Below are 20,841 nucleotides of genomic sequence, written 5' to 3' on the forward strand. Positions count from 1 at the left end.
GCAGTGTCCACGTTTCGTGCCTGTAGAGGACAATCGGTCTAATTAGCGTTTTGTACAGTGAGCACTTCGTACGGGGGCTCTGTTCGACCGCAAGTGTTTGTGGAGTCCGTAGTAGGCTCGACTTCCGCTGATAATACGCCTTTTAATCTCACGGCTGGTATTGTTGTCCTCTGTTGCCAGTGAGCCAAGATATACGAACTACCTCGAACTCATCATCGTCGATTACTACGGTACTGCTCAGACGGGCCCTGTCACGCTCGGTCTCGCCCGCCAGCATATAGTTCGTTTTAGACGTATTTACCTTAAAGCCAATCTTCTCTGCTTCGTGTTTTTGTCTGGTGTACTTCCATCGCCTCATTTTCTGCCGACAGAACATTTTCTGCCGACAGCATCCACGTCATCAGCAAAGCAGATAAATTTATTGGATTTATTGAAAATCATGCCCCGCATTTCGATCGCCGCTCGTCTTATAACACCTTCAAGCGCCATGTTGAATAGCAGACAGGAAAAACCATCTCCTTGTCGAAGTTCCCTGCTTCGAATGGGTTCGACAATCCACTCGAGATTCTCACACAGCACTGGATCCCATCCATCGTAGCCATGATAAGTCTAGTAAGCTTACCCGGAAAGCCGTTTTCGTCCAAAATTTTCCATAGTTCTTGTCGGTTTTCACTATCATATGCGGCTTTGAAATCAATGAACGGGTAATGCGTGGGGACTCAGAGTTCGCGGCACTTCTGGAGGATCTGCCGCAGTGTGAAAATTTGGTCCGTTGTAGACCGATCCTTCATGAAGTCGACCTGGTAACTTCCCGCAAATCTATTGGCGATAGTCGATGGAAGATGACTTGGGACAGTACTTTGTAGGCGGCATTCAGGATAGTGATCGCTCGGTAGTTCTCACAATCCAGCTTATCGCCTTTCTTGTAGATAGGGCAGATAACTCCGTCTTTCCACTCCTCCGGTAGTCGTTCCGTATCCCAAATTTTGACAATCAGTTAATGCAGACAGCTGGCCAACTTGTTCGGGACCATTTCATTAATTCCGCTCCAATACCATCATCTTCAGCCGCTGGATGGCTACTTTAACTTCCCTTATCGATGGGGGTGACACATTTTCGTTGCTTGCTACACCAATGTGGTCACTTCCTCCGCTATCATGGTCCTCCGCCTGCACGCCATTCAGGTATTCATCGTAGTGCTGCTTCCACCTTTCGATCACCGCACGGTCGTCGGTCAAGATACCTTCATCTTTATCTCTGCACATTTCGGCTCGCGGCTCGAGGCCTTTGCGAGATTCGTTGAGTTTCTGATAGAACTTCCGTGTGTCGAGAAAGCGGTACAGCTGTTCGAGTTCTTCGCACTCCTCTTCTTGGTGGCACTTCTTCTCCTTGAAGAGTCGGGTTTGCTGTCTCCGCTTCAGTTTGTATCGCTACACATTCTGACGGGTGGCTATACGCAGCATTTGTAGCCGCACTGCGTTCTTCTCAGCCAATATCTGCTGGCATTTCTCTTCAAACCATTCGTTACGTCGATTCGGTGCCACAAGGCCTAGGACGTTCTCCGCTACGCTGTTAATGGCTGTTTTCACAGCGTTCCAACAGCCCTCAAGAGGGACTTCATCCAGCTCACCCTCTTCCGGCAGCGCGGTTTCGAGTGATACGCATAGATTATACCATGGCGGGCGGCCGGTATCGAGTGTTGTTCACAACAGATAGTTTTTGATAGTTTTTGAATCGATGTTAGCGCCCGGATATGTTCTGACGTCGAGAATGTTTGAAAATAGCCGTTCATCTATCAGAACGTGGTCGATTTATGTTTCTGTCTGGTTGGGTGATCTTCAGGTGTACCGACCGATGGTAGAGGTTATGCTGGAAGAAGGTACTACGTATGGCCATGTTCTTGGAGGCGGCGAAGTCGACAAGTCTTAGACCGAAACCGGTTATAGCCCGGTTCGACCCATGCACCTTCCAGCATTAGACAAAAGGTAGGAGTCACAACGACCAGGTGTTAAGCGTAGCTCTTTCCCCTCCATTCCAAAAAATTTTTTTATTACTTTCCCCTACCGTCCCTTCATCAATTGTAGAACGGTCGTATTCACGCTGCAGCTGCGCGTAAAATTCGTCTTTGTCATCATCGGTACTTCCGAGGTGAGTGCTGTGCACATTAATTATGGTAATATTAAAGAATCGGCCCATGATTCTTAATCTGCACATTAGGGGGTTGATCAGCCACCGTCTGATCACCCGCTTCTGCATCTCGCCCATCTCTATAAAAGCTACGCCCAGCTCGTGTGTATTGCCGCAGTTCTGGTGGATGGTATGACCATCCCTAAACGTACGTACCATCGTTCCTCTCCAGCATACCTCCTGTAGCGTTACGATGTCGAATTTGCGGCTCTTCACTTCTTTGGAAAGCACCTGGGTACTTCCGAGTAAATTTAGAGACCGACAGTTCCGTGTTCCTAATTTCCAATCGTTAGTCCGTTTTCGTCACCTGGATCTTGACCGATTGTTCCAATTAGAGTTATTATTACTTACGGAGTCCATTGCTTAATTTTTTAGTGGTTCAGGTTTGCAACGCCCGCAACCAAGCCCACAGTATCGCCAGAGGACCAACGTAGTTCGAAGGAGACCTCCTCCTCTGTCAGCATACGACCTTGGATTCCACCGGATTTACCCGATCTCCACGGAGGTTGCTTGTATCCCGGCTGGTACCACGAGGAGGTAGGACTAGGAGTTGCTGGGTAAGAGGCTGTGAACCATTGTGGGGTCTATTTTATGTCCTGTACTTAAGGCATCGATGGTACGCATTAGCCAGCCGTTTACAAACCAAGCTTTCAGTTTTCAGTTTATACTTTGCCAAATATCATTCGCAGCACTTTTCACTCGAACACGCCAAGGGTATGTCCTCCGTGAGCGTAACGTCTTAAAGTTCATGAAGAACTGCTGATCTACACTCTTTAATGCTTCTACCTGTAAATAGGTCGGATTTAGTTAAAGCTAGGTTGAAACTAGTCAAAATGCCCTTAAAGTGCACAAACTCAGATTTTGGGTAGTTTTTCAACCAAAAAATTGGTAGTAGGAACTTAAAAGTGCGTTATTTGTCATAGAGAATAGTTCAATTATCGGTAGCAAGCAGCCAAAATTGGTTGAAATTTTTACCCAAAGTTTGAGTTTGTACACTTTAAGTGCATTTTGAGTAGTTTCAACGTAGCTTTAACTAAATCCGATCTGTTTACAGGTAGAATCATTTAAGAGTGTAATAAGGGTACACAAAACCCCGGCTGGTATCGAATGGCCGAAATACAAATGGCCGAATCACGAATGGTCGAAATCTAAATGGCCGAATTCCAATAACAGTCACAGAAGAGCGAATAACGAAAAGACGTGCATTAAAAATCAATAGGGTAGTCGCTCCATTAGTTGCGCTGCTAAGCACAATGTAATTTCTTTTTTCTTGTTTATTGGGCTATATGCTTCAATTAATACTTGTGGGATATAAATTTATCAAATACGAGGTATTTGTCACAAGACAAGACAATTGCATTCGTTGTTAGAGAAGCTTTATAAAGAAGAAAATGAATTTTCCGATTCAATTATATTGTACTATTAGTTGCGCTAATGTTCTCTTAATTAAGTTTGGTGTTCCTTTAATTGTGTTATTCCATTACATTGCTAGATTGCTAGGTGAAAAAACATTGTAGCGCAACTATTGAAATGAGCGCCTATAGTTGTGCGCTTCAACTGCGCCAGTAGTTGTGTTAGATTTTAGAAAATCGGCATTTTAGCAAATAATGCTTTAATTTCAAATGGTGTAGTCTAACTACCAATACTCCTACCCAAGGAACAATTTTTGCCTATTAAACGTTTAACCGACAGCTTTTATTCAGCACATGCTGTATAGCTGCTTTTCAAGTATGTCTAAACATCTCTGTTCAATGCTTATACAGTTGGTTTTGGAGAATTTAAGCAGCACAGTGCTGAATATGGGCGTGGAAGATGCGTTTGTATGACTGTTATGTAACGTATAGTAAAATGTTTATTCAGTACGTATAGATATGTTTATTAAACTTCTACTGATGACACTGAAGCTACGTTTATTCGACAGCTGTTCAACATTTAGACAACAGAAAGAAAAAAAATGCAGCTAAGTATTTTTATTTTATTTTGTGGGTTTCGTTATTTTCATGGCCATTTTAGTATGCATATATTATAATTTAATAAGAGACTTAATAGGAAATCATTGGTTGACTCAAAATTCATCAAGCCTGCCATATAACTTTTTTATTCACCCGGGTTCGAACTTACATCCTGTCGGTCGGAAGCCGTCAACGAACACATCTGAGATAATCTGACATATGACAGGCGCCGAGTTTTCAGCCGATGTAGATTTACCAGCTTAAGTTTGTCAAGCGTGGAACAAAAATGGGCTAAAATACATTTAAGCGCTGAAGAGTAGTTTCTTAAATCATGTTTGGCATCTGCTGTACAAGATTACTTTAGAAGTATTTATTCCGCACATGTTAAACATTTAACAAACTATTTGTACTCAAATAAAGCATTTCGCTTGTACCACCAGCAACATAACACAGTCACAACGCAGAGGTCTTTTTTCTTGTGAATAATTTCGACGGTGAGCGGTTCTACTGAATAAATTTCACTGGAAACTAGAAATCCAGAATGTTCGGCTAGCGATTGTTCATTTAGTTAGCAGTGATGTGATTAGCAGCAGCAGTGATTAGTTAACAGCAGGAATAATTCGTGCTAGTACCGCAGAGGAGGAATACTTTTATCACCCCGTCATTAGTTTACGCAGATAGTCCTGAGCTTCCAGAAAACAAAAAAGAGCAGCGGATGGCACGAGAAGCAGTGGTATTTTTGCGTACCGGCAGCGGGAGCTGGTCACACGATTACGGCGCTACCAGCAGTGGTGGTATCGCCACTATGCCACCCAACCATAACAATTCTGGCGGCTTCAGCCCGAAGAAATTCATCTCGCTGAGCAAATCCATTGTGAGTAACTTGCAAAGCGTTAAGCAAAGCTGGTTGTCTTTGGATAAGTTTGTTAAATTTATCGGTACGACGAGCGATAACGACACGCCGAGGGAAAAGATACACACCGTGCAGGCAACAACACTTAAAAGGTTCCACGACCAGCAAAGATTTGCGGCGGCTAAAAGTGGTTATGCAAATGTTTTCTATTCTTAATGTATCACAAAAATAAAAATAAAGTGTACCTAATATAAATTTAAAGCATAAATTATAAAGTGTAAAGTATAAAGTGTCATTCAAGTTATCGATGTTATTGGCTGCCATCAAGCACCTTTTATTCCATACCTGCTCTTAGTGGTGCTACTGATACGTTTGTACGACGATTATTCGACACATATTCTACAATTCCTCTTAGCAATGCAGCTGATGCGTTTGGGCAACTTTCATTCCACTCTTCAGCAATGCAGCTGATACGTTTGCGCAACGCTCATTCCACACTTATTCCACTTTTATTCCACACCTTCTCGCAACAATGCTGCGCAACATTTATTCCACTGTTATTCCACACTTGCTCTCAGTAATGCTGCAAATTCGTTTGTAAAACATTTATTCTACTATTATTCCACTTTTATTCTGCACTTGCTCTCAGTAATGCTGCTCAACATTTATTCCACTGTTATTCCACGCTTGCTCTCAGCAATGCTGCAAATTCGTTTGTACAACATTTATTCCACTGTTCTTCCACTTTTATTCTGCACTTGCTCTCAGCAATGCTGCTGATACATTTGCGCAACGCTCATTCCACACTTATTCCACTATTATTCCACACTTGATCTCCGTAATGCTGCTGATACGTTTGTGCAATGCTCATTCCACTCTTATTCCACTTTTACTCCACAATTGCTCTTGACTGACACGTTTGCACAACGTCTATTCGACATGCATTTTCATGGTAGCTTTTAAGCGACCATTATTCCACACCTGCTCTTAGCCGTACTGCCGATACGTTTGCATAACGTTTATTCGACTCTTATTCCGCAATTATATAACAACGTATAAATGTTGATTAGAAGCTAGAAAAAACGTAAGATATGACGTTTAAACAACAGACAATTCAGCAAATTCGTTTATTCAGCACCGAATGCTACCACACAACTCTTATTCCACACCTGCTTGTTTAGGTGCTGCCGTTTTGTTCCTTGGGTAAGAACTCGTTTTATATAATGAACGTAATTGTTTTATTTAAAATGTTACGGTGACGAAAATATGCATTAATAATTAATAAATAGTAGCGCAACTATTGGTACTACCACAACGATTGGATCAACTACCCTAGTTTTCTATATTTTCCAATTCGATTTTCCTATCGATTGTGTGAAAACACGTTGCCACTTTTGATGACGTGGTTTCCGATCTATTGGTGCACAAATATTGAAAATCGATCAAAAAACCGCTGAGCTATTAGCGCTCAAAACCTATCATTTTTCGTGACGGTCGTATTTTTCGATTTTTTGGAATTACTCCCTATACCAGCTACCTTTCTGAAAGACGTAGTCCTACGTCAAAAACTTCTCGTGAACTAAATAATGCGTTAAAACTTTTTTTATTTTATTTGTAAGTAACTTTTTTTCCCAATAGTTTATAGATTTGAAACAAAAAAATATTGGTAAAAATTAACGACGAACTCCTTTTAATGACAGGTTGATCTGACACACAGCAGTCTGAGCAGAGCCAACAACTTCGATGGTCGCGTGATATGCAACAGTAGACGCCGTAAGTTCAATGTCACCGGCAGCAAAAAGCATCAGTTCATTTCGAGTAAACAGCAATAAAGTCAATTATTTTGTCGTCATCGTTCTGGTGTAACAGGTTCAAAAATCTCTTCTGCTCTATCTGCTCTCGAAGTAAGCTAAGCTACATATGTGCTCCGCGGTGAAGCTTCTTTAAATTTGACCACTTTTTCAACAAAAGTAATTGGCTCCTGTAAATTCCAAAAATTCAAATGCTAGGGTTGTTGAAAACTAATCGGTCGAATTTCTTTGTATAAACAGTCGGTTTACCAACCAACCCAATATGTTCGGAACTAAAATGTCGGACAACCCTAGCTGTTAACACAATAAACTACAATGTCATTCCAGCTTGCATGATGGAATACATTTCAGCCGCAAGCCTCTCACGTTGCAAACTCTCGGTTGGAGTTAAAGTGCGAATTTGGCACTGTCGACGACACAAGATGAAAAAGATCCAATTTGCGAAACACGCCGTAAAGCCATTAGAAGATTTTCTGCCAGCTGCCACACCATTCGTCTCCGGTCCGGAGAAGTGCGACGCTAAACTGCAACCATGAAGTAGGTAGCCCGGCTTGCAAACGACAAATGCGACGATGGTTGGTGGGACAAAATTATCGCCCGTTACCGTTTGGCTTGTATGCTGCGAAATTTGTATCATTACCGAAATTTCAAGGTAATTTGAAAATTCCGGAATTTCAGAACATTCAAACAGGCTCTAGCGTCCGGCACTCGTCTCCGATGACAAAGTAAGACGGGCTTTTCATACGTCAAAATAAGAATGGAAAGGAAAATATTATTACAAGAATTTTTACAGCAATGGTTAGATGAACTGCAGCAAAAGTAAATCAAACTTACAGCAACTTTAACTCACAGACAGACAGACAGACAGACAGACAGACAGACAGACAGACAGACAGACAGACAGACAGACAGACAGACAGACAGACAGACAGACAGACAGACAGACAGACAGACAGACAGACAGACAGACAGACAGACAGACAGACAGACAGACAGACAGACAGACAGACAGACAGACAGACAGACAGACAGACAGACAGACAGACAGACAGACAGACAGACAGACAGACAGACAGACAGACAGACAGACAGACAGACAGACAGACAGACAGACAGACAGACAGACAGACAGACAGACAGACAGACAGACAGACAGACAGACAGACAGACAGACAGACAGACAGACAGACAGACAGACAGACAGACAGACAGACAGACAGACAGACAGACAGACAGACAGACAGACAGACAGACAGACAGACAGACAGACAGACAGACAGACAGACAGACAGACAGACAGACAGACAGACAGACAGACAGACAGACAGACAGACAGACAGACAGACAGACAGACAGACAGACAGACAGACAGACAGACAGACAGACAGACAGACAGACAGACAGACAGACAGACAGACAGACAGACAGACAGACAGACAGACAGACAGACAGACAGACAGACAGACAGACAGACAGACAGACAGACAGACAGACAGACAGACAGACAGACAGACAGACAGACAGACAGACAGACAGACAGACAGACAGACAGACAGACAGACAGACAGACAGACAGACAGACAGACAGACAGACAGACAGACAGACAGACAGACAGACAGACAGACAGACAGACAGACAGACAGACAGACAGACAGACAGACAGACAGACAGACAGACAGACAGACAGACAGACAGACAGACAGACAGACAGACAGACAGACAGACAGACAGACAGACAGACAGACAGACAGACAGACAGACAGACAGACAGACAGACAGACAGACAGACAGACAGACAGACAGACAGACAGACAGACAGACAGACAGACAGACAGACAGACAGACAGACAGACAGACAGACAGACAGACAGACAGACAGACAGACAGACAGACAGACAGACAGACAGACAGACAGACAGACAGACAGACAGACAGACAGACAGACAGACAGACAGACAGACAGACAGACAGACAGACAGACAGACAGACAGACAGACAGACAGACAGACAGACAGACAGACAGACAGACAGACAGACAGACAGACAGACAGACAGACAGACAGACAGACAGACAGACAGACAGACAGACAGACAGACAGACAGACAGACAGACAGACAGACAGACAGACAGACAGACAGACAGACAGACAGACAGACAGACAGACAGACAGACAGACAGACAGACAGACAGACAGACAGACAGACAGACAGACAGACAGACAGACAGACAGACAGACAGACAGACAGACAGACAGACAGACAGACAGACAGACAGACAGACAGACAGACAGACAGACAGACAGACAGACAGACAGACAGACAGACAGACAGACAGACAGACAGACAGACAGACAGACAGACAGACAGACAGACAGACAGCCAGACAGACAGACAGACAGACAGACAGCCAGACAGACAGACAGCCAGACAGACAGACAGCCAGACAGACAGACAGACAGACAGACAGACAGACAGACAGACAGACAGACAGACAGACAGACAGACAGACAGACAGACAGCCAGACAGACAGACAGACAGACAGACAGACAGACAGACAGACAGACAGACAGACAGACAGACAGACAGACAGCCAGACAGACAGACAGACAGACAGACAGACAGACAGACAGACAGACAGACAGACAGACAGACAGACAGACAGACAGACAGACAGACAGACAGACAGACAGACAGACAGACAGACAGACAGACAGACAGACAGACAGACAGACAGACAGACAGACAGACAGACAGACAGACAGACAGACAGACAGACAGACAGACAGACAGACAGACAGACAGACAGACAGACAGACAGACAGACAGACAGACAGACAGACAGACAGACAGACAGACAGACAGACAGACAGACAGACAGACAGACAGACAGACAGACAGACAGACAGACAGACAGACAGACAGACAGACAGACAGACAGACAGACAGACAGACAGACAGACAGACAGACAGACAGACAGACAGACAGACAGACAGACAGACAGACAGACAGACAGACAGACAGACAGACAGACAGACAGACAGACAGACAGACAGACAGACAGACAGACAGACAGACAGACAGACAGACAGACAGACAGACAGACAGACAGACAGACAGACAGACAGACAGACAGACAGACAGACAGACAGACAGACAGACAGACAGACAGACAGACAGACAGACAGACAGACAGACAGACAGACAGACAGACAGACAGACAGACAGACAGACAGACAGACAGACAGACAGACAGACAGACAGACAGACAGACAGACAGACAGACAGACAGACAGACAGACAGACAGACAGACAGACAGACAGACAGACAGACAGACAGACAGACAGACAGACAGACAGACAGACAGACAGACAGACAGACAGACAGACAGACAGACAGACAGACAGACAGACAGACAGACAGACAGACAGACAGACAGACAGACAGACAGACAGACAGACAGACAGACAGACAGACAGACAGACAGACAGACAGACAGACAGACAGACAGACAGACAGACAGACAGACAGACAGACAGACAGACAGACAGACAGACAGACAGACAGACAGACAGACAGACAGACAGACAGACAGACAGACAGACAGACAGACAGACAGACAGACAGACAGACAGACAGACAGACAGACAGACAGACAGACAGACAGACAGACAGACAGACAGACAGACAGACAGACAGACAGACAGACAGACAGACAGACAGACAGACAGACAGACAGACAGACAGACAGACAGACAGACAGACAGACAGACAGACAGACAGACAGACAGACAGACAGACAGACAGACAGACAGACAGACAGACAGACAGACAGACAGACAGACAGACAGACAGACAGACAGACAGACAGACAGACAGACAGACAGACAGACAGACAGACAGACAGACAGACAGACAGACAGACAGACAGACAGACAGACAGACAGACAGACAGACAGACAGACAGACAGACAGACAGACAGACAGACAGACAGACAGACAGACAGACAGACAGACAGACAGACAGACAGACAGACAGACAGACAGACAGACAGACAGACAGACAGACAGACAGACAGACAGACAGACAGACAGACAGACAGACAGACAGACAGACAGACAGACAGACAGACAGACAGACAGACAGACAGACAGACAGACAGACAGACAGACAGACAGACAGACAGACAGACAGACAGACAGACAGACAGACAGACAGACAGACAGACAGACAGACAGACAGACAGACAGACAGACAGACAGACAGACAGACAGACAGACAGACAGACAGACAGACAGACAGACAGACAGACAGACAGACAGACAGACAGACAGACAGACAGACAGACAGACAGACAGACAGACAGACAGACAGACAGACAGACAGACAGACAGACAGACAGACAGACAGACAGACAGACAGACAGACAGACAGACAGACAGACAGACAGACAGACAGACAGACAGACAGACAGACAGACAGACAGACAGACAGACAGACAGACAGACAGACAGACAGACAGACAGACAGACAGACAGACAGACAGACAGACAGACAGACAGACAGACAGACAGACAGACAGACAGACAGACAGACAGACAGACAGACAGACAGACAGACAGACAGACAGACAGACAGACAGACAGACAGACAGACAGACAGACAGACAGACAGACAGACAGACAGACAGACAGACAGACAGAAGTAAGACGGGCTTTTCATACGTCAAAATAAGAATGGAAAGGAAAATATTATTACAAGAATTTTTACAGCAATGGTTAGATGAACTGCAGCAAAAGTAAATCAAACTTACAGCAACTTTAACTCTATCGATTCTAAAACCCGCTAAATTAAGAGCTGGTCGGCAACATGAAACTAAACTGCGCTAGAGCAAGCGTATCATTAATATCAATGTATAATTACCGATTCTTCGAGGGTACCCTTTTTATTTGCGTTCGTTCATCCATTCTGGAGCGGCAACCGCGGCTAGTCCGGTCGGTACCGGCCGGGCTCTAGCATCCGATTCAGCTCCATTTGAATCATGAACCGAAACGCGACTGCCAGGTTGCTAATGAACCATGAATTGCTCTTGCTCTCCGCTGTATCAAATGTTCCGCCGAACAACGCAGCGCAGTTCTGTGCCTCTAATAAAATGATCACTTTAGATCGCTCCAACAACCATCGAGAGGGACCATCAAAATTAAATTTCATTTCCACCTACGAGCCCGGTGCCATTAGCTTCGGTCTTTTCGGCTGTTTGATTACTTAGTTTTTCATTAGGGCTGCTGCAAATTTAGAACCGAATCACATTACGTCGAAGTTTTTGAGTGCGTTGTAATCATTAGTTACAGTTTAACTTTACTCAGCTCATTTGAGAACTCAATTAACTTTTTATCTTTGTTCTGTGCTTAAAAACTCTGAACCACGTCCAATAGTAGAAGTGGTCATTAAACAGCACAAAATTGTCTATTGCTTTACGCGATAATTTGAGACTTTTCGTCAATAATTGATCAATTCAGTTGTGAGTAAATTCAGCAAAATAAAATTGATTTGTAGTTTTGAATTACATTTACAGTTAATTGTTTGTTAAGTTTGTTCAGGTCATAAATGTGTGATTAAACACATGTACACACGTACAGATAAATGCAAACACAAGTATGGGAAATTGCCAATTGTTGCATAGCGAAGCACTCGTTTAGAATGGAAGCATTTTTTTTTATAAAACCGCTTATTATGTCGATAGACTATAATATAAAATTAGTTCCCATAGCCATCTGCATGAACTTCCTAACGAAAACCGTGTAAAATACGCCTTTTGAATAGCAACCCTGCACCCAATTATTACACACTAAAATAACGTTCAAATCTTATTAATGCACATCTAACGCCCAAGTGTTGCACAGCTTTTGTTCTAGCTTTTCCTCATTATTCCAAGTGCCAAGTGGATTTATCTGTGGAAAAAATCACTTACATATACTTCAGGATTACCTTCACATCCATTATGGACCTGAAAACCTGGAAAGAAACAGTGAAAAATGGAAAAATTACGATGTGGAAAACTCCGGCTTCTACCGCTTGTGTTGATAAACAAAAAGCAACACCAGAGAGAAGTGAACTGTCACATCACATACGCTATGCAGAAAAAAAGGGGTTAGAGCGTGTGCAATAGAATTGGAAGGAGTGTCTTTCGTTGTTCCTATTGTTGAACTTACCAGTTGGTCGGCATTTTGTGCTATAAAGACACAATTTTTTCATTTATTGAGTATAGTAAGTTTCTATCAATGCTACGCAACCCACAGAAAGTATGCATTTGCGTCTCACATTCGATGAAATCTTATTTTCTAACAACTTTCTTAATAATTTTGACAAGAAAATCGTCTGGTGAAGGCGAAATTAGGATACATGTAATCCAATTTAAAAATTGGATTAGTTTTCTTTTTATTTAATGCCAGATTTCGTATTCTACTAAGACGCTCCACAAACTTCAGTAATAATAAGAGTTATTACATGTATCCTAATTTCGCCTTCACCAGACGATTTTCTTGTCAAAATTCTACTATGTATATTATTCTTGACAGATACGTATTTCGCCTACGACTTGCGGGCTTCCTCAGTGTCTGTTTTCGAACTAAATTAGCCAAAGCAATTGTGCAGTTTTTGTAGGAGCATAAGATTACGTAATCTATGCGTGGGTATATAAAATTAGTGTAGGTAAACAGATGCAATGTGTAATTTGGTACTTAGGACTGCGTAAACCTATGTGTAGGTAGGTAAACTAATTTTTTCGTAGGTAGTTTAAGTGGTGTGTTTTTAGGACTGTCGCAGTGGCCTTTTAACCCAATGCCCTTCTGGCATACAAAAAAGTGGTGTGTTTTGGTTAATGGTTGTCGTTGAAGATATACTCAACCACTCTTGATCTAAAATGGTCTGTCAGACCCTTCTCGGCATCTCTTGATGCTTTTGTTACCTCTGCTTGTGAGGGACGTGCTGCTCGAGGCAAAGATGCTGATTCCTCTGCTAAGTGTTCTTTAGTACGTATTTCCAGATTACTTCTAGTCTGGCCGATGTAAACCTTTTCGCAATGTGGGCAACTGATTTCATAAATCTGTCTGTCTGTCTGTCTGTCTGTCTGTCTGTCTGTCTGTCTGTCTGTCTGTCTGTCTGTCTGTCTGTCTGTCTGTCTGTCTGTCTGTCTGTCTGTCTGTCTGTCTGTCTGTCTGTCTGTCTGTCTGTCTGTCTGTCTGTCTGTCTGTCTGTCTGTCTGTCTGTCTGTCTGTCTGTCTGTCTGTCTGTCTGTCTGTCTGTCTGTCTGTCTGTCTGTCTGTCTGTCTGTCTGTCTGTCTGTCTGTCTGTCTGTCTGTCTGTCTGTCTGTCTGTCTGTCTGTCTGTCTGTCTGTCTGTCTGTCTGTCTGTCTGTCTGTCTGTCTGTCTGTCTGTCTGTCTGTCTGTCTGTCTGTCTGTCTGTCTGTCTGTCTGTCTGTCTGTCTGTCTGTCTGTCTGTCTGTCTGTCTGTCTGTCTGTCTGTCTGTCTGTCTGTCTGTCTGTCTGTCTGTCTGTCTGTCTGTCTGTCTGTCTGTCTGTCTGTCTGTCTGTCTGTCTGTCTGTCTGTCTGTCTGTCTGTCTGTCTGTCTGTCTGTCTGTCTGTCTGTCTGTCTGTCTGTCTGTCTGTCTGTCTGTCTGTCTGTCTGTCTGTCTGTCTGTCTGTCTGTCTGTCTGTCTGTCTGTCTGTCTGTCTGTCTGTCTGTCTGTCTGTCTGTCTGTCTGTCTGTCTGTCTGTCTGTCTGTCTGTCTGTCTGTCTGTCTGTCTGTCTGTCTGTCTGTCTGTCTGTCTGTCTGTCTGTCTGTCTGTCTGTCTGTCTGTCTGTCTGTCTGTCTGTCTGTCTGTCTGTCTGTCTGTCTGTCTGTCTGTCTGTCTGTCTGTCTGTCTGTCTGTCTGTCTGTCTGTCTGTCTGTCTGTCTGTCTGTCTGTCTGTCTGTCTGTCTGTCTGTCTGTCTGTCTGTCTGTCTGTCTGTCTGTCTGTCTGTCTGTCTGTCTGTCTGTCTGTCTGTCTGTCTGTCTGTCTGTCTGTCTGTCTGTCTGTCTGTCTGTCTGTCTGTCTGTCTGTCTGTCTGTCTGTCTGTCTGTCTGTCTGTCTGTCTGTCTGTCTGTCTGTCTGTCTGTCTGTCTGTCTGTCTGTCTGTCTGTCTGTCTGTCTGTCTGTCTGTCTGTCTGTCTGTCTGTCTGTCTGTCTGTCTGTCTGTCTGTCTGTCTGTCTGTCTGTCTGTCTGTCTGTCTGTCTGTCTGTCTGTCTGTCTGTCTGTCTGTCTGTCTGTCTGTCTGTCTGTCTGTCTGTCTGTCTGTCTGTCTGTCTGTCTGTCTGTCTGTCTGTCTGTCTGTCTGTCTGTCTGTCTGTCTGTCTGTCTGTCTGTCTGTCTGTCTGTCTGTCTGTCTGTCTGTCTGTCTGTCTGTCTGTCTGTCTGTCTGTCTGTCTGTCTGTCTGTCTGTCTGTCTGTCTGTCTGTCTGTCTGTCTGTCTGTCTGTCTGTCTGTCTGTCTGTCTGTCTGTCTGTCTGTCTGTCTGTCTGTCTGTCTGTCTGTCTGTCTGTCTGTCTGTCTGTCTGTCTGTCTGTCTGTCTGTCTGTCTGTCTGTCTGTCTGTCTGTCTGTCTGTCTGTCTGTCTGTCTGTCTGTCTGTCTGTCTGTCTGTCTGTCTGTCTGTCTGTCTGTCTGTCTGTCTGTCTGTCTGTCTGTCTGTCTGTCTGTCTGTCTGTCTGTCTGTCTGTCTGTCTGTCTGTCTGTCTGTCTGTCTGTCTGTCTGTCTGTCTGTCTGTCTGTCTGTCTGTCTGTCTGTCTGTCTGTCTGTCTGTCTGTCTGTCTGTCTGTCTGTCTGTCTGTCTGTCTGTCTGTCTGTCTGTCTGTCTGTCTGTCTGTCTGTCTGTCTGTCTGTCTGTCTGTCTGTCTGTCTGTCTGTCTGTCTGTCTGTCTGTCTGTCTGTCTGTCTGTCTGTCTGTCTGTCTGTCTGTCTGTCTGTCTGTCTGTCTGTCTGTCTGTCTGTCTGTCTGTCTGTCTGTCTGTCTGTCTGTCTGTCTGTCTGTCTGTCTGTCTGTCTGTCTGTCTGTCTGTCTGTCTGTCTGTCTGTCTGTCTGTCTGTCTGTCTGTCTGTCTGTCTGTCTGTCTGTCTGTCTGTCTGTCTGTCTGTCTGTCTGTCTGTCTGTCTGTCTGTCTGTCTGTCTGTCTGTCTGTCTGTCTGTCTGTCTGTCTGTCTGTCTGTCTGTCTGTCTGTCTGTCTGTCTGTCTGTCTGTCTGTCTGTCTGTCTGTCTGTCTGTCTGTCTGTCTGTCTGTCTGTCTGTCTGTCTGTCTGTCTGTCTGTCTGTCTGTCTGTCTGTCTGTCTGTCTGTCTGTCTGTCTGTCTGTCTGTCTGTCTGTCTGTCTGTCTGTCTGTCTGTCTGTCTGTCTGTCTGTCTGTCTGTCTGTCTGTCTGTCTGTCTGTCTGTCTGTCTGTCTGTCTGTCTGTCTGTCTGTCTGTCTGTCTGTCTGTCTGTCTGTCTGTCTGTCTGTCTGTCTGTCTGTCTGTCTGTCTGTCTGTCTGTCTGTCTGTCTGTCTGTCTGTCTGTCTGTCTGTCTGTCTGTCTGTCTGTCTGTCTGTCTGTCTGTCTGTCTGTCTGTCTGTCTGTCTGTCTGTCTGTCTGTCTGTCTGTCTGTCTGTCTGTCTGTCTGTCTGTCTGTCTGTCTGTCTGTCTGTCTGTCTGTCTGTCTGTCTGTCTGTCTGTCTGTCTGTCTGTCTGTCTGTCTGTCTGTCTGTCTGTCTGTCTGTCTGTCTGTCTGTCTGTCTGTCTGTCTGTCTGTCTGTCTGTCTGTCTGTCTGTCTGTCTGTCTGTCTGTCTGTCTGTCTGTCTGTCTGTCTGTCTGTCTGTCTGTCTGTCTGTCTGTCTGTCTGTCTGTCTGTCTGTCTGTCTGTCTGTCTGTCTGTCTGTCTGTCTGTCTGTCTGTCTGTCTGTCTGTCTGTCTGTCTGTCTGTCTGTCTGTCTGTCTGTCTGTCTGTCTGTCTGTCTGTCTGTCTGTCTGTCCGTCCGTCCGTCCGTCCGTCCGCATGTTCCTTATAGAATCGAAAACTACTGAACCGATCGGCGTGAAAATTTGCATGTAGAGGGTTTTGGTGCTAGGGAAGGTTCTTATGATGGTTAGAGACCCCTCTCTCCACTAAGAGGGGGACTCCCATACAAATGAAACATAAATTTCTGCATAACGCGAGAACTAATCAAGCAAATGGAAAAATTTTTTACATGTGGGTGTTTTTGGAGACAAGAATTTTTACTATGGTGAATTAAGACCCCCCCCCCCCACTTTAGAAGGAGGGCTCCCATACAAATGAAATACAAATTTCCTCATAACTCCAGAACTAATCAAGCTAATGGAACCAAATTTAGCATGTGGGTGTTTTTGTAGGCAATTTTTTTTCTATGGTGAATTGAGACCCCTGCCCTCTTTAGGAGAGGAATAATGACCTCTCTCCCTTTCAAGTGGGGAGGCTCCCATACAAATGAAATACAAATTTCCTCATAACTCGAAAATTAATCAAGCAAATGGAACCAAATTTCACATGTGGGTGTTCTTGGAGACAAGAATTTTTTCTATGGTGAATCGAAACCTCTCCCCACTTTAGGAGGGGGGCTCCTATTCAAATGAAATACAAATTTCCTCATAACTCGAAAAGTAATCAAGCAAATGGAACAAAATTTGGCATGTGGGGGGTTTCAGAGGCAGGAGTTTTTTTAATGATGGTTTGAGACCCCTTACCCCTGTGGTAGGAGGATAAGGACTCTCATGCAAATAAAACAGAAATTTTTGTGTAACTCAAAAACTAATCCAACTCGAGAAATTTTAGACTCATAAAACATTAATCAATATCAAGACCACCAAAAACTATCAATAGTAACATTAGATAATTCAGCGCGACCTGCCGTCGGAAGCGCCGGCCACTGCGGGGGGCAGTTCCCCGTAGAGATCACCTCTATCTAGGTTTATTTATTTCCCTAGATCTTCTGACCTCTATTACTTTCCTTCAGTTGGGTCACCCCTGCGAAATGGTACTTTCTAAGGAAAGATTTTCCGTGAAATGGTACATCCCGCGTAAGGTTTTTCGCGAAATGGTATTCAGCGAAACTCTAAATTCCGCGTTATGGTCAACCGAGAATTGGTGTTCCGCAAAATGGTATTCGGCGAAATGGTTCGTAATGATGGCGAATATTTAAATGCTATCCGCATTATTTTATCAGGCTGAGCGATGGGGGGAGTTGTTTTCTACTTTACTGTGAGGAAAATCTGTACTGCAGTCTTTTCCGCTTATTTTGATACTAATTTTGTAATGAGCCGATCACGGGAAGTGACCGAAAAACGATCATACACATAAGCAATTCAGTGTGGCGCGGTACAACCTCGACAGAATAAAACGTCTTACGTCTTTTGACACGCACATAAATGGAGCATCGCCAATGATATTAAATTATTCGTTATTTCACTTAAAGTTTTATTTATTACATTTTGCTTGATGTAAAATACATCTTTAAAAACGGGTTAGGCTTTTTACGTTTTATTTCTGACTTTTGTTTACGTCGAATGTGAGATTCATTTTTTTCGTTCTGTGAGTAAAACATTGTAAGCCAGTGGCATTGAGGCAAATCACAATGCAAAAATGCAAATTACGTCACCCGAGAATCTGACAAAAATTAAAATTCTTGACAGATCTGCAACTTGATGTTTCCAGAAAAACACTTTTGCATTACCCGGTGCTGGCATACGAAAGAATGTTGATTACTGTCTGTAAAACGACTGATCATTGGCTGTTGCTGGTGCTGTACGTCCAAGATCTGACCACCAAGTAGGGTTACGGACCCTCTTCGTCATACGTAAACACGATCCATATTTTATTGCGAGTTTTTATAAGAGTTAACCCGCAAGTACTCAAGTTTTTTACACCAGTAAATCTGGTACATCTTGCCTGTACATGTATACCCATTTAGCCCGAAAAAATATTGCGGAACTTACATATCTCAGTGGAACAATTGTCCATGCTCCAGCGGGAGTTCGTCATACGAAAATCCACTTCGTCATAAGCAAAATTTCTTTCGATTTTTCTGGACAGACAGCAATTATTTACAAAAATCTATGTACGTATTCTTTGAGCCGTGTGCAAGAGCTACCCAATTACTATAAAAAAAGAGAAAATTAGTTTGAATCACAGCTCAAAATTTCAAGTCCTATCCTAGTTACTCTTCGTCATACTCAAACTTCTCTTCGTCATACTCAAAAATGGTAGAACAACCAAGATGACTTCTATTTTTTGAACAAATAGTGAGAACTAGTAATTTTCTAACATAATCTTTTCCTCGATAGCGAAGAGACAATCTATAAATATCCAGGTTAGTTTGACTGTAATTCGCATCAAAATTGGTTAAACTGCTGGTTTTTTGTCCAAGTAGACGAAGATCCGCCGTAGACGAACCCATCCAGCACCTTACTCTTCTCCAACACCGCATGCTGCATCCACATATTTAAAGGACATTCCGGTTGTAATGAAATGGTAGGTAGGTTACGTCTCAAGTAAAGCACAGCCACAGCGTTGACAGCAAGTAGCAGCATCGATTTCGAACAAACTGTGCCGTACGACACGACGCGACGGTTGAGCCTGGCCCAGGTCCAGAATTTGATGATGGTCCAAAACAAAAGAAATGCAAAAGGAAATAACATCCATTAGCCGCCCCTCGGCAAGCGAAAAAATCCGCATAATTATGGGAATGAATGCGAAATTGAGTACGGCTAATTTAATAAGATGAAGGTTGTTGTTTGTGCCTCGGCGAACGGGAGGATTTCTTTTGCTTTTATTATTTTTTTGTCGCTAGAGAGGGCTCCTTTAGGCATACCTTTGAAGTTCTGGGACATTCGTTCGTATACTGGGCGGCAACAAAACGGGAGAGATAAAATAATGAAGTGGATTCGTAGTAAGACGATGAAGTTGTGAATTACCTCCAGAGTGGAAGCACACTCGAGTGCGCTTGAAATTAATTGTTTAGAAAATGAAGAATGACGATGCAAGACGCAGTCGAAATTTCAAATGAGGTAAAAATACCCACCTGCTTCAACGTAACTTTTTGCTGGCATGCATATCGGCATTCCGCAGTTTATAGAATGAATTTAGTCCATACTGCCCGAATGCCCGTTATTTACACGTGATTGACGAACGATTATTTGGAGTAATAATTCAAATAAGGGGTCAATCCCGGCGTAGTGGTTAGCATTCACATCTCTCACGCCGAGGACCCGGGTTCAAATCCCAACTCCGCAGAAGTCACGAACGACCTAAGCTGTTAAAGTGACTTCAATAATTGGAGCAACGAACGATACTCCTTCCAATTGTATTGTACACCTCTTTTTTCTAGTTCCAACCCCTGTTTTTTGCAACACGCATTTGACAGTTTATTTCTCTGCGGTGTTGCTTTTTGATTATCAACGCAAGCGGTGGGACGTGGGAGCCGTAATTTTTTGTTTCGCGATTTTTCCCGGTTTTCATCGTTTATTGCGAGTTTTCCACAGGGGTGAGAAATGAACGTCAAATGCATATGATTGCTGTGTAACCGTTTTTTCTGACGTTTCGGTCCGAGTGACAGCTTACGCTTTATTCAATGGAAATTCTGCTTGCCAGCGAACTACTTGAAGGATGCTCTCTTCCCTCCTACATAAGAAAGAGATAGCATGATTATATACCCTAGGTTTTCCAGGTTCATAATAGATGCTAAGATAATCCTAAAGTATGTGTATGCAAGTAGCTTTGTCCACAAATAAAACAACTTGGCAATAATGCCAATATAATAATGAGGAAAAGTCGAAACAAAAGCTGTGCAACAATTACGTGAGGTGTGCAATACAGTAGGATTTCGAATTTGGCAACAAATGCGTGTCGCCTATGTTGCCAAAATCGAGACCCTTTTTTGATATGAAAAAAATTGAATGTAAATGGGTTAGAAATTGACTAAATGTTATTAATCAACGATTGCAACCTT

This window comes from Sabethes cyaneus, chromosome 1 (assembly GCF_943734655.1).
Source record: "Sabethes cyaneus chromosome 1, idSabCyanKW18_F2, whole genome shotgun sequence".
In the NCBI taxonomy this organism is placed as follows: Eukaryota; Metazoa; Arthropoda; class Insecta; order Diptera; family Culicidae; genus Sabethes; species Sabethes cyaneus.